Source organism: Pteronotus mesoamericanus, unplaced genomic scaffold (assembly GCF_021234165.1).
Source record: "Pteronotus mesoamericanus isolate MK-2021 breed Mesoamerican mustached bat unplaced genomic scaffold, CSHL_Meso_final contig_20, whole genome shotgun sequence".
NCBI classification, from domain to species: domain Eukaryota; kingdom Metazoa; phylum Chordata; class Mammalia; order Chiroptera; family Mormoopidae; genus Pteronotus; species Pteronotus mesoamericanus.
This window is the reverse complement of record NW_026555085.1, coordinates 69,064,744-69,077,881: the sequence shown is the minus strand read 5'-3', so window position 1 is coordinate 69,077,881 and position 13,138 is coordinate 69,064,744. Positions and strand designations below refer to the sequence as shown.

Sequence of the window (13,138 nt, the reverse complement as noted above, 5' to 3'; positions counted from 1 at the left end):
CTTTTTGCACCACTGTATGGCTTCAGACAAGCCAACCATCTAAACCTAGTCCCTCATTTAAAGTGAAGATAAAAATGGCATTTCTCTCATAGACTGGTTGGGAGATTAAATGAGATAACGCCTATAAAACACTTCCCACTTTCTGGTTAAGGGTCCCTTCAAAATACTAGTTAACTATCATTCACCTCAGAACATGGTTAGTAGGTGAGGGCACAAGCGGGAGCCAGACTTCCCCAGGGTTTGAATCCCTGCATCACCACATTCTTAGCTATGCTCGTTTTCTCCTCTGTAAAATGGACGAAATAATAATATCTTCCTCACAGGGTTTCTGTGATCTTAAATTAGCTAATGCACTTCAAGCAATAAAAGGGTGCCAAGGATTTACAAGGTGTTCAATAAAGGCTTGCAGAAGCATCATCACCATGTTAAGGAGAAGACCAACATCATTCCAACCCAGAGGAAGTGTGCCATATGCCAGGAGGAAGTGCTCATAAAAACTAGATACAGCATATTGTATATTCATAACCTTGGGGACCCTCAAGACACTAAAAATAGCAAATAATTTGACCAATACAAAGTATCTGATGCCAAGAGGTTTTCCATCTTCCTGCTCAACTGCACATCACTTTCAAGGTACATATTCCAAGTAACTGAACACAACCAAGAAGAAAAAAAGTCTTTGAATTTAGTCTACCTCTTCATCAACAAAATTATATAGAGATAAAGCTTACTGACATACCATACTAACATATACATACAGACGTACACATACTTACACAGACAGACATTCTCCCTCTCTCCCTCACTCTCCCCGCCCCCACGCTTGTTCCTCCCTCCCTTCCTTCCTGAGCTGGGGTATCAGTCTTCTCCTGCCTATGGACTGGAACTTACACCACGACTTCTCAGACTCCACAGTCACATGAGGTAACTCCTCTACCATAACATCAGCTTTCAGGCTACATAACCTCTTTTCTACCTCTTTCCTGATTCCAGTTAGTACACACATCCTTCTGCTCTTCTAGACCAGTACCAGGAAACTTCTTTGGGATGAGTCATGACATCAATTATAGGTTTTTAGGCAAAGTACCACAAAATATGTTTAACCTCTTGTATGTAATCTACTCTGGTTCACTCATTTATAAAGTTAGCTAGAACTGTGCATATTTTGGGTATGTCCCTATCCCATCTCCTCCAGAATCAGGTCCTTTAAGTTTACCCCTAATAATAATGACTCTACGAAGCACTAATACCATGTTCAAGGCCCTACCATACTATGCAGAAAAGAATTAACTCGGCAAGCCTGTTGCTCAAACACCACACTTTCTAAGAAAGGCCTGTCTTCAGTGCTGGCCCTAGTCTAGCTCAGGGTAGACAAGCTTGGAGCCCTTGTAATATTCTGCCTGGTAAGAGATTTTTGTATGCCTGAGGCCTTGAGCCATGTGGCACCAGTGTGATCAGAGAGTTTATACTAAATGTGATTTATGATAAACTGCTGGCTTTGCTCTGGGAGGCTACAGTCTGTCTACTTGACTGAATCCCAATAAAAGCCCTGGACACCAAGGCTGGGGTGAGCTCTCCTGGCTGGCAACACTTGGCACATGTGGTCGCATATTGTTGCTGGAAGTGTAACCCCACTAGGGAGGAACACATGGAAGCCTGTGCTTGGTTTCTCTAGGACTTTGCTTGGCCTATGCACCTTTTCCCTTTGCTGATTTTCATCTGTGTCCTTTGGCTGTATTAAACCCCGACTGTAACAGCTTTATGTGAGTCCTTCTAGTGACTCACTGAGCCCAAAAGTGGTCTTGGGGATACCAATCTTCATTTTTAGTCTGATCATCTAAATTCCTGTTAGAATTATGAGTCTTGCCATAACACTTCATCCCATTAGAATAAAAAATGTTGTGATACTTTTCACCAAATCCTTCTCTTTACTCAACTTTTGTTATTGTTTTCTGACTTACACCCAGAAAAAGGATGTTACTACTGGAACACAGTACACAGCCGAATATACTGGACTTACAAATAGCTTAAGAGCTTTAGATATCGTCTAAAAATGAAATACACAGATGTCAGGCAAAAAGGCTTTAAAGAATTTCATGGGAAAGTAATTTGCTGGCATTAAACCTATATTTCCAGTGTATTTAATTTGAAATAAAAACTTCATTTATTGGATGGGTACAGATGGAGTGATACTTTTAGCACTATATGTAAAGCTCTTTTTTATTTCTTACTTCTATTCAAGCATTCTTCCATTTTTCAATCTTCAGATACTGACCAATGATAATTTGTTTTGTGGCCTTTCACATACTCAAACATTTCTGTATATACTTTTTTGTCATTTTTGTCTCACAAATCATAGTTTGTTAGCATCAAAATCTGAGTAGTTTCCAAATGTCCTCTTATGAATCATAACCAAATCCCGGAATACCACAGATTTGGTTTGTAAGACAATGACACAGATGTGATTAACCGAAAGATGCAGGCACTGCCTTCTCAGACTTCCTCATTTCAGTCACTGGCAACAAATCCTGCCAGCACTTCAGGCCCAAATCTCCCCTCCATTCCTTCCCCCTTCCGCATCCATATCCAAACCATCAGCAAAATCTGTTGACTCCATCCTCAAAATATAGCCATTATCCAGCCACTTTTGCCACCCCCGTAACGGCCTAAGCCACACCATGTCTTGCCTGAATTGCTGCAAAAGCCTCCAAACTAGGCTCTCAGCCTCACCCTCGCCTCCCACTGGCCATTCTCAACACCAGGGCCAGAGCCATCCTGTCCAATCATAATTCAGATTATGTCGCCGCTCTGCTTAAAACCCTGCGATGGCTCCACATCACTTTCAGAGTAAGAATCAAAGTGCTGACAATAGCTCTCAAGGCTCTACATGGTCTACAAGGCCCTGCTGCTTCTCTGCCTTCACATCCTACAACTCTACCCTGTCTTTCCCAGTTCTCACCATGTGGTCTTGTTGCTATTCCTTTTTTTTTTTTTTAAAGATATTATTTATTTATTTTTAGAGAGAGGAAAGGAGGGAGAAGATCAGGAGAGAAACATCAATGTGTGGTTGCCTCTTGTACATCCCCACCTGGGGACCTGGCCTGAAACCCAGGCATGTGCCCTGACTGGGTATCAAAATGGTGACCTTTCAGTTCACAGGCCGGCTGGCACTCAGTCCACTGAGCCACCCTAGCCAGGGCTACTCGTTGCTATTCTTGTACACGTCAGGAGTCCTCCCTCTTCAGGGCCTGTGTGCTTGTCCCCACAGGGATCCACGGGGCTTGCTCCCTCACCCCCTTTAAGTATTTGCTCAAATGACACTTTCTCAGTGAGGCTGTCCACGACGATCTTATTTAAATTACGCCCTTACGATACACAACCACCACCATTCCCTAACTCCCTCCTTGAGTTAGTTGAGTTCTCTGCCCATGCAACCCTTACAGATCTCTTCCGCCTGTGATTCTACTGCATGCATTTAATTGTTCTCACAAAGATTCATGCTCAGTTATTTCTCCAACCAAGTTTTATAGCTCCCTGAGGCTGGAAACTATGTTATTTCTTGTTTTTTCTTCATTGTACTTATAACCTTCTAATCTATTATATAATTTACCCACTTTTATGCATCTGGTTCTGCCATCTAGACTGTAAACTCCATGAGGGATTTAGCTTTCTGTCATATCCCTAACACCTAGAAGGGTGCCTGACACTTAATAAACCCTCAGAGTTTATTTATTAAATAGATTAATTAATGTGTCAAGATGTAAACTTTTAAAAGCTCAGAGATAACCATTCATAAAATTACATAGCTGTAAAATACAATTACATAAATAGAAGCAATAAGAATCTTTGGGTACCAAGACAAGCCATTTGGAGGTACAATGTACTACAGCGCTTATAGATGCTTCACTCCACTCTACCTTTATCTTCACATGACATTCTTCCTGTGTGTGTCCGAATGAGCTGTCCTTGGCTCTTCTATCTCCTGTCTGCCTTAGATCCGAACCATTCCCAGAATAGCCACAGCAATGGACGTTTCACAGCAGGCCTTGCGATGCTGCTGTGCTCCCTGCCTCCTGGAAGGATCTATTTTTTGCCTTTTTTCTTTCCAGTATGGCACTCTCTGTGACTTCTTCCGTTTGGTATTGGAGATAAGAGTATTAAGGTTCAGGGACATTGTACTTACACTGGTGAAGTTCAGTCCTCTATAACTTTGGGTGATATATCACTGTCCCAAATTACAGGATAAAGGAAGAACTGAATGCTTTCGGAAAGGGGCAAAAATCTAATGTATCAATGGTGAGGATTTTACTGAGGAAGGGAAGGAAGAGAGAATGTCATTAAGTGAACTTCCACATTTTTCTAAGTTCTCCTTGACCTGGCAGCCACTCCATTTTGCTGCTCACTCCTCTTCCTGTGCATTTGCCCTCCTTACAGTGTTTTTCCCCCCTCCCTTTTTGGCATGAAATGCTCTGAGACCCAGTTCATTCACCCCTCCTAGCTGAGTATTCTCTGCCCATGCAACCCTTACAGATCTCTTCAGCCTGTGATTCTACTGCATGCATTTAATTGTTCTCACAAAGATTCATGCTCAGTTATTTCTCCAACCAAGTTTTATAGCTCCCTGAGGCTGGAAACTATGTTATATTTATTTTGTGTGCCTCCCTTCTTCACCTCCACCCAGATATCCCCTCAAACACAACCTGGCAAATACTTGCTGAATGACTAAATCCTTTCAGTATTTCTATCGCTAAAGTATAACATTCCTTCATCTGACTCTCCAGGTTCAAAAGTACATTGGAAAAAGTTATATATCAAAGTATTCATTGCCAAGTAACACAGATTTATCTTTTCTAAAACTTGCAATCACTGAACCCAACTTCAGTGGCTTCACCAACGAGAAAAAAGGTGTAAGCACACAAAGAGGGATCTGTTATGTAACCGCCTAATGCTGCTAGCTCAGTTCAACTTTTTTAGGCACAGGATTTATCATTTTATGGCAATTTAGTAGAATAAATATTGCCACACATTTCTTCCTTAAGAAAGAGGCACTGGAAGTGGTCCAACTTAACCTAAAACTTGCAACATGAAATGTAAAAAGGAGAGGGAAAATTGAATTTTAAAAGTTCCCAAGTTCCCACAGTACTCAAATCCATTTATTAATTTGAATTTTATATAGAATTTTATGCAAGTCCCAAAAGTCTAAAAATTTAAATATGCCTGGCTAGGTAGCTCAGTTGGTTAGAGCACCATCTCAATACACCAAGGCTGCAGGATCAATCCCTAGTCAGGGCACATATACGAATCAACCAATGACTGCATAAACAAGTGAAACAACAAATTATTGTTTCTCTTTCTCTCCCTCTCCCACTCACCCCTTCCTTTCTCTCTAAAAATCAATAAATTTTTAAAAAATTAACAGTGAAAATCTTAGAACCCTCTCATAGCACATGGATAACTAATCTGAACAATATTGGTTTCTTTAGGAAAAAAGGTGGATCTTAAAATTTCACACCCGTGTTTAGGAAAGGTAAACTGAACTACTGCACAAAAGCAACAGACGGATTCTTATTTCACTCTCCAGTTATCCTGGGTTCTCATTAGAACCAACATAGTCTAACTTGTTGATGATTTTACAGTAAAGAAAGAGAAAGAAAAGAAGTTAACCTCATAAGGGGCCAGCAAAAGACACGCTTACCTAAGATAACTCTGCAGCTCTTTTAGTACTCCCAAGAATCAGTTTTCTTTGAGAAAGGTAATTGTGAAAAGCATTTCAAAACCGCTTTACAACTACGGGCTGTAAAACTAAGTTGAAACACTTGATTCCAACCGCCTAAGACAGTGTCTTTGTTGGGCTTAATTCTTTAGCAACCCCCCGCCCCGCCCCAGACCACTGACCCAATACCGGCTGAGAGTGTATTTGCAAACACTTTCTGCTCATCAAAATGAACCCTCATTTAAGATCATTACATCTTAAATACTGCCTAATTTTAATATTGAGAAAAACAGAACCACTGGCCTGAAACCACAGTATCGATTCTATAGGAGGTTCTATCTTCCTAAACAAAAATGAAATGAATCTACATCCTCAACAGGCTAGAGCTTGCCTAGATAGGCACATATAAACAATGCAATTGGTAAACAAAGCACACATTGTTTCTATAAATACCATTACTATTTTTAACCATAAATACTTCTACAAGAAATCTAGTGTATGAGAGAAGACTCTTTCTGATAGGCTCAACCTGTGTATTTTGACTCCTGCCTGATGAACGCCCGGGACGTCCATGCGGTCGCTGGTGCCGGTCTAGTTCTACTGGAAAATGCGGAGCAGAGAAATGTAAAACTCATTACTGAAAATCCAAATGGAACACTGTAGTCTGGTGCCAAAACCTTTTTTTCAAGATTTTCTAGAATAAAAAAGAAATGTGAAGTGACCTATTTGAGGGAAAAACAGATGGACCATAGAGGACTTTCATCTACTGTAATGTGTACCTAAATGGAAAGTTAAAGGAATCTTATATATGATCAATATTTAACCAGTTAGACACTACTTTGTACTAACAAATAAAAATGCTAAGTAGAAACTATAAAGGCAACTTGTATTTCAGACACTAAAACAGACCATTTCTTCTACATTCACAACACAGTTGATCCTTGTGCAATGGACACCAACCCCCAGCTCTGCATATAGCTGTTGAAAATCTGCACAGAGCTGTTGATTCTACAAAAACTTAACTACTGATAGCCAACTGTTGACTAGGAAGCCTTACTGAAAATATAAACAGTTGATTAATACATATTTTGCATGTAAATTATATGCTGTATTCTTACAATAAAGCAAGCTAGAGGAAAATGTTATCTTAAAAATCATAAAACAGCTACATTTACGGGCCGTATTTATTGAAAAAAATCTGCATATACGTGGACCCACGCAACTCAAACCTGTGTTGTTAAGAGTCAATCATAATTAAATAATCTTTAATTTCTATGATTTTCTACTCCAGATGAACGGAAGTCATAAAGTTGGACTTCAGAAGACAAATGCTAATATTCCCTCAAGACAACCTCCCTTAAACCTTTCTAAACAGAGACCTCAAAGGCCTCCATCAGAAATCTATTCTAGAGGTTAAAAATTCCAAAGAACTTCCCTGTATTTAGCATAAATCCCTCTTGATGCTAGCTATAAGTCTACTTCCTCTCCTTTTCCTTCAGGGAAGATGGAAAACAGCTGTTCAACATCCCCTTTCAGGCGACTTTTTCTTTCCTGCCGGGCCCATTCCCCCCATGGGAGAAGGGTAAACACTGCAGGTGACTCCGAAATCCAGCTGGCCCAGGCCTGATTATCCACGGGGCTGGCGAGCCTGGACCCACTTGTGCCCCCTGGAATGACATCACTGAACTGCCAAGTCCCCAGGAAAAGTTCTTTACCAGAATTTGTGAAATTCTAGAAACACACTGCTTGCACTCTGTCCTCAGATACAGTCAAACAACAAACATAGCCCAGCTTCGAGAAGTTTTCATTCAGAGCTGTAAGGAAGGTAAGCAGCATTGTCCCGTAGCCCAGCCATCCTGGTCTTTACTGCTGCTCTACTCAGTGTGCCAGGATGTTGAGTGCACATTGGCATGAAACATGTTTAAACTACTTACAGTGATTTTTATCATGCAGTTCTTGAGCTTCTTGTCACTGACACAACTTTCTGGATGTAAGCTAACTTTAGAAATGCAATAACTCAATACTGCAGTCTAAAGGACTACTCTAAATGAAAGTGTCAATTTGTAGTCCATGATTTCTTTAAATGAACTATCTCTACTAGATTCACAGCATAATCTGCAGATCACATTTTACACCAGAATTTATATAAGTAACCTAATGTTGTTACCTTCCACTCCGGGAAGCTAACAATTCTCATTTTTCTTGCAATTGCCCTTAGACTCCAACAGTAAAGTCAGTATATTGCCTGCCTACTTCATCAATAAAAATATTATAGACCCACAAGCTTGGTGAGCCGATTTCCTTTACAAATCTCTTTTAAGAGTTATGAAATGCTGACTCAACTTTGTTGTGGTATCACATCTGCATGTATTAAATGCCTGTCACTTAGTAGCTAAGTTTAACACAAAAGTCTTGATTTAATCAACAGACACACATTTACAACTCTACGGCATGTGGGTGCAACAAATATTTCAGATTTAAATGGCAGCCTTTTTAACGGACTGTGAACCTATTCAATCTCTTCGAAAAGTGCCTGCACATTAATTAAACACACACAAGGAGTTTTGTTATTATTGTCCTCCTATTTTTCACATTAACTGGGGAGGAAAGAGGCATTATTAATTATATCAGTAATACCAGAAAAATTTGGGGGCATGCAGACACACTCAGTTGCAAACTTACTGACCATGTCTAGGAAAAGCAGGTGGACACAAATAACCATAAATCAACAATGAATGTGTCACATATGCACATCTGAGACTTAACTGCATATGTCTCTTGTTACATGTTTAAAAACAGGGCTGTACTTACCTAATAGTTGTAACTACTCCCAAACATGCAATGCTAAATTAGGTCATGCTTATTATCCGTGTGTTTATAGCTTCTAAATGTTACTGAAGAGGCAAATTCTGTACTTTTAGAAATTGTTTACTAACCTTTGATGACAACACTAACCAAACTCATGTTTATGGAATATTCCAAAAGAGTTGAAACAAACAGAAATCCAGTGGTAATCTTTAAGCACGTTGAAATTCATAGTGTTATTCTGAATTAAGGACTGAACACACTACTGCATTCAAGAAACAAACACATGACCTCAACAATCTTCTCTCCTCTTTCCAAATCCGTCTTCTTCCTTGTCATCTCCAACCATGTCTCTGAACACTCTGCCTCCTGCAGGTTTATACTCTTCTGGGCATTTGAAAGAGGATCTGGAATCTACACCCTTAACAGGCTGGAGCTTGCCTAGATACGCAGGAGTAAGCAACACACTTGGTAAAGCACCCAAAGACCTGAGGCCAGATAATGAGAACTGAGTGATAAGCAGAGGGCCCTGCATAAACTAAAAGAGGCCCCACAATGGAATCCTTGCAAAGCCTGAGAAGAAATACAGAAGAGAGGAAGAGAAGGGAGCAGTGGGAGGAGGTCTGTGACAGTTTACAGAATCCTGAGCAGCACAGGAGCATTCCAGGGAGCTGACAATTCATGGACAGCAGTGAGTATCAGAAGGGATAATAACCTAGATCTCCAGGAAAATAAAATAAAATGCAAGAGTCTTTAATAATAGAAAGTTGGAGTTCATAAAGGAGAAAAGCACAATTAAACGTGCAGTTTAGTTTAATCCCACATGTAAGATGAACCACTAACTACATGCAGGATTATAAATAGGTTGCTTATTTTCACAGCATTTCCATTTCCCCACCCCTAAAAAAGAGAAGTCACTTGCTCTACATCATCCACTAAGCTAAAATATGAAAATATTAGATTTGAAAAAAATTGAAAAGGACTAGGCAACCTTAAAATGCAAGTATTCACATAGCTGTATGATCTATAGGGACTTTTCCTGTCCTTCAATTGTATAAACACGTATAAATTTGTAAAGAGCTTATTAACCCCGATGGCCCCTTTTGAATCCATCCATAGTGCTGCGCATTTCTCTTTCTAGTTTGATTCTTTTCTGCAACACTTCTCCACCATCAGCTAACAAAGTCACTGTTCTATACATAACTACAGGTTGCGAAACACTAAATTTAGATGGGTCAGAACTTGGGACTGCATTTATTTACTAACATATATAAAAAGGTTTCCTTTAAAAAAAAAAAAAGTAATTATTCAATGAAAAGTGTCCACTTAATGAAAAGTTTAATTTTTTAAAAGGGAATTCTCTACTCGAATTGGGCGTTGGAGTTGGTAAGACTTTTTGAAATTCATCCATTTCTAATTTTTGCTATGGCCAAATGGGTCAGTGCGTCAGGATTCTGCAGTTTTAATCTCTACTTCCCATTCTGCCTCTAATTCACCATACAAATTTCATGGGAAAATAATTTCTCTTTTTGGTACTCTGGGTTTATACACTTTCCAAATTCCCATTTTAGGCACTGATTCTAGGTTTAGAGAATTTTATTGTGTCATCTAAATATCTGCTGGCAACTTGGTGACCCCCAAAGAGTTTTATTCTACAGATCACTATAGGGGAAGAGAAAGTAATGAGAAAACCCTACGGCATGAGTGATAAGAACTGCCCTGCCCGCTGCTTAGACGCTTTCAGAAGGGTGCTGGTCACTGGATCTCACCAGGTGCCTTGCCCCCTCTTTCAGAATGGCAAAGATCCAGCCCCTCTGAGTAAACAGAAGTACCACATCCACTATGATGATGATGTTACCTCCACCACAGGTCAGATCTCCTCAAAGGCCTGTCACACACACACACATCACAGGATAATGACAATAGTTCCCTTTTTATTACGGTGGTGAAAAAGAATAAGAATGTTTACTATACGTATTTAGGACTCAAACATGCCAGTGGTTAAATACCATTCAATATATGCTGCAACTACAAAACGTTAATCTTTCTTTAGCAATTCCGTTACTCCTTTTGGAAACAAAGATTACTGATATATTAAAACCCAAATTTAAATACTTTATCTTCCCTTATTCCTCTCCAGTCATTTGTTGAAATCAGAATACTGAAAGGGAATCCTATAATGGCTTTCATACAACACAATGTGATCCAAGGCAGTAGAAATAAATACCAAAATAATCTATCACAAATAACATTAAGAAATATATATATATTATTGTTTAATTGCAGAATGCACTTTCACCTATGATTTTAAAATACTTCCAGAGATTACAACATCTTTATAATGAAGCATTGGGAAAGAGAGGGAACATCTGTGAAGTTAAGAACCTCGCCTCATGGAAAACCACCAGGTCCTCTCAAGCAGCACTGTCAGATACCAAACACAAAGGACCACAAATCTCACTGAAGACCTGTATAAACTAAATTGTAGGCTAATTTTGTAAGCACAAATGTAGATGCACATACAAATGTTAAGTGATTATGATAGTCCTGACCTCATGCGGCCAACCTAGCTGACTTCTTAGGCGTAGTTTCCCACAACCAGGCCCCTAACCCCAGAGGTAGGAACTTTAAACAATGTCTCCCCAGTGGATCTGGAAAGGTCCCAAAAATCCCCTCAGTAGCAAACTGTGTTATCAACAGTGTGTTCTGTTGCAAATCTTTGTCCAAGCTGTTGAGGGGGTTTTTGAGAATTCCCTGTTATTTGGTGACTGTACTATCAATTTCTTTTAACCTAAATGTAAAAATGTACTTTGCAGGTCAGTTTTTATTTAATTAACTAAAATGATGACACCGATCTGACATATGCCAATCAATGAAAAATGATGCTTCCCAAGCTCTCAAAGTCTCAAATGTTTACTTAGGTTTTCTCCCTGTCTACATTAGTATCTCCAAGAGACCTAGCGCATTTCCTCCTGTACCTCTATATGGCCAGCACTGCCTTGTACTTTTTGCTGAACCCACACAGATCGGTTCATAAATAGCGGAGGTATCAAATTAAATCCTTTCTCCATTTTACTAGAACACATTTTTACCTACACACTTCATAAAAGGACTTATATCAGTTTTGTGACTTTAAAAGAAAATAGTAGCACACAATAGGCAAATACTCATTGATAATCCTGTATTTTATTTCTTCCTTGCAAATTACATTGTTGTGCTCAGATTTTAGTAGTACTGTCTGAATATTCTAACAAAATATTGCACATACTTCATTTCACAGGTTATCAATTACTGAGAAATCCAAAAACCTGAGAAAAAGGTAAATTACTAGATGATTAAATCCTATAATGTGAAAAATACTTTTAAAAAACCCTATTGTTAAACTATTTCTAAGTGAGAACATCCATTCTCAAATTTAATGTAACATTAACTAAACCATGACTTTCTATACCATAACTAATGAAAATAATTTTTAATAATTTTATTGCACGAAGGTCCCTTCAAACTGTGTCATTTCCTGACCTAAGGAACTGCAGGTAAATAAGGTGCACTCCCTTCCTTTTAAGCAATGGATTCGGTTTCAATCTTTCATGCCAGCAGGCCTAAGCAGAGGCTGCTGCCTCGATCAAGTGAGCAATGAAAATGAGCGAGTTCTCTGGTCACAAACTTAGCTCGGATTCCAGCCGCAACAGATCCTGAGCCCATGTGGCATTGCTTATAGAGCTTCCCAGCCTGTGAGTCAAGCGTCCCCCAACCACGAGCAGAAGGATGCCAGAGCCCCGCAGGCCGTCCGGAAAATCGCGGCTAAGCTAGACCCAACACATCGAAAGCGATCTCCGGGTCCTTACGGTGCGCCGGGCTCTGCACTGGGCGCTCAAGAGGTGGAAAGGGACAAGCGGCTGTCCCTTAGGCTGCCTGCCCGCCTGCACCGCTCCGGCTTCACGCCTAGCGCACCCTCCAGGCACCCCGCCGAGTCCGGCCCCGAGACGCAGCCCACGGCGCTCGGCACCCGGCTGGGGACGTGGCTCTCCGCCTCCCGCCCGCCCAAGACTCAGAAAGAAAGTTGTGCCGCGAGGAATCCAGAGCAGCGCCCGCTGCACGGCCCTGTACGCCCCCTCGCGCGCCCCTCTGCTCACCGCTCCCTGCCGCGACTTCGCCCTCTCGGGCGTCGCCCCACCAGCCTCGGCCCAGGCTCCAGAGCCACTTCCCGGCCCCCCTCAACTCCAGGGCGCCCGGCGCCCTCGGAGCCAAGTCCTCAGCTCGCCCGCCGCGCCATCGGTGCCGGTGGGCGCCGCGCCGCGGGATGCGCCGCTGCAGCCTCGGGTGGCGCTACTTCGAGCCGGTCGGGCGCGGGAGGGTGGAGGGTGGGGTGTGGGCCAAGCCGGAGGAGGGCGGGACGCGGCGGGCGCAGAGGCTCAGCCGGAGGGAGGAGGAAACCGCAACGTCACCAGAGCCCTCGGAGACGAGGATGGGGAGGGGGAAACGGGGACCCCTTCCCCCTGCGGGACCCCGACCTCCGGCCTGCCCGGCTTTCCCCTCCTTCCTCCCCTCCCCGAACTCGTGGCTCGCGAACTACGCCCGGCCTTCCCCTCCACTCCGGCCACGACTCCACGCACGCCT

The 13,138-nt window shown here is 41.6% G+C and overlaps 1 protein-coding gene across 1 annotated transcript in view; it reads right to left on the bottom strand.

The window, feature by feature from the left end:
- The window catches only part of DSE (dermatan sulfate epimerase), a 60,461-nt gene extending 47,624 nt beyond the window's left edge, over positions 1–12,837 (bottom strand). Inside the window, exon 1 of the mRNA XM_054569855.1 lies at positions 12,655–12,837. The gene's annotated coding sequence lies outside the window, so the exon portion shown is untranslated. The remainder of the gene's footprint in view (positions 1–12,654) is intronic.
- Positions 12,838–13,138: the final 301 nt, after the last annotated feature.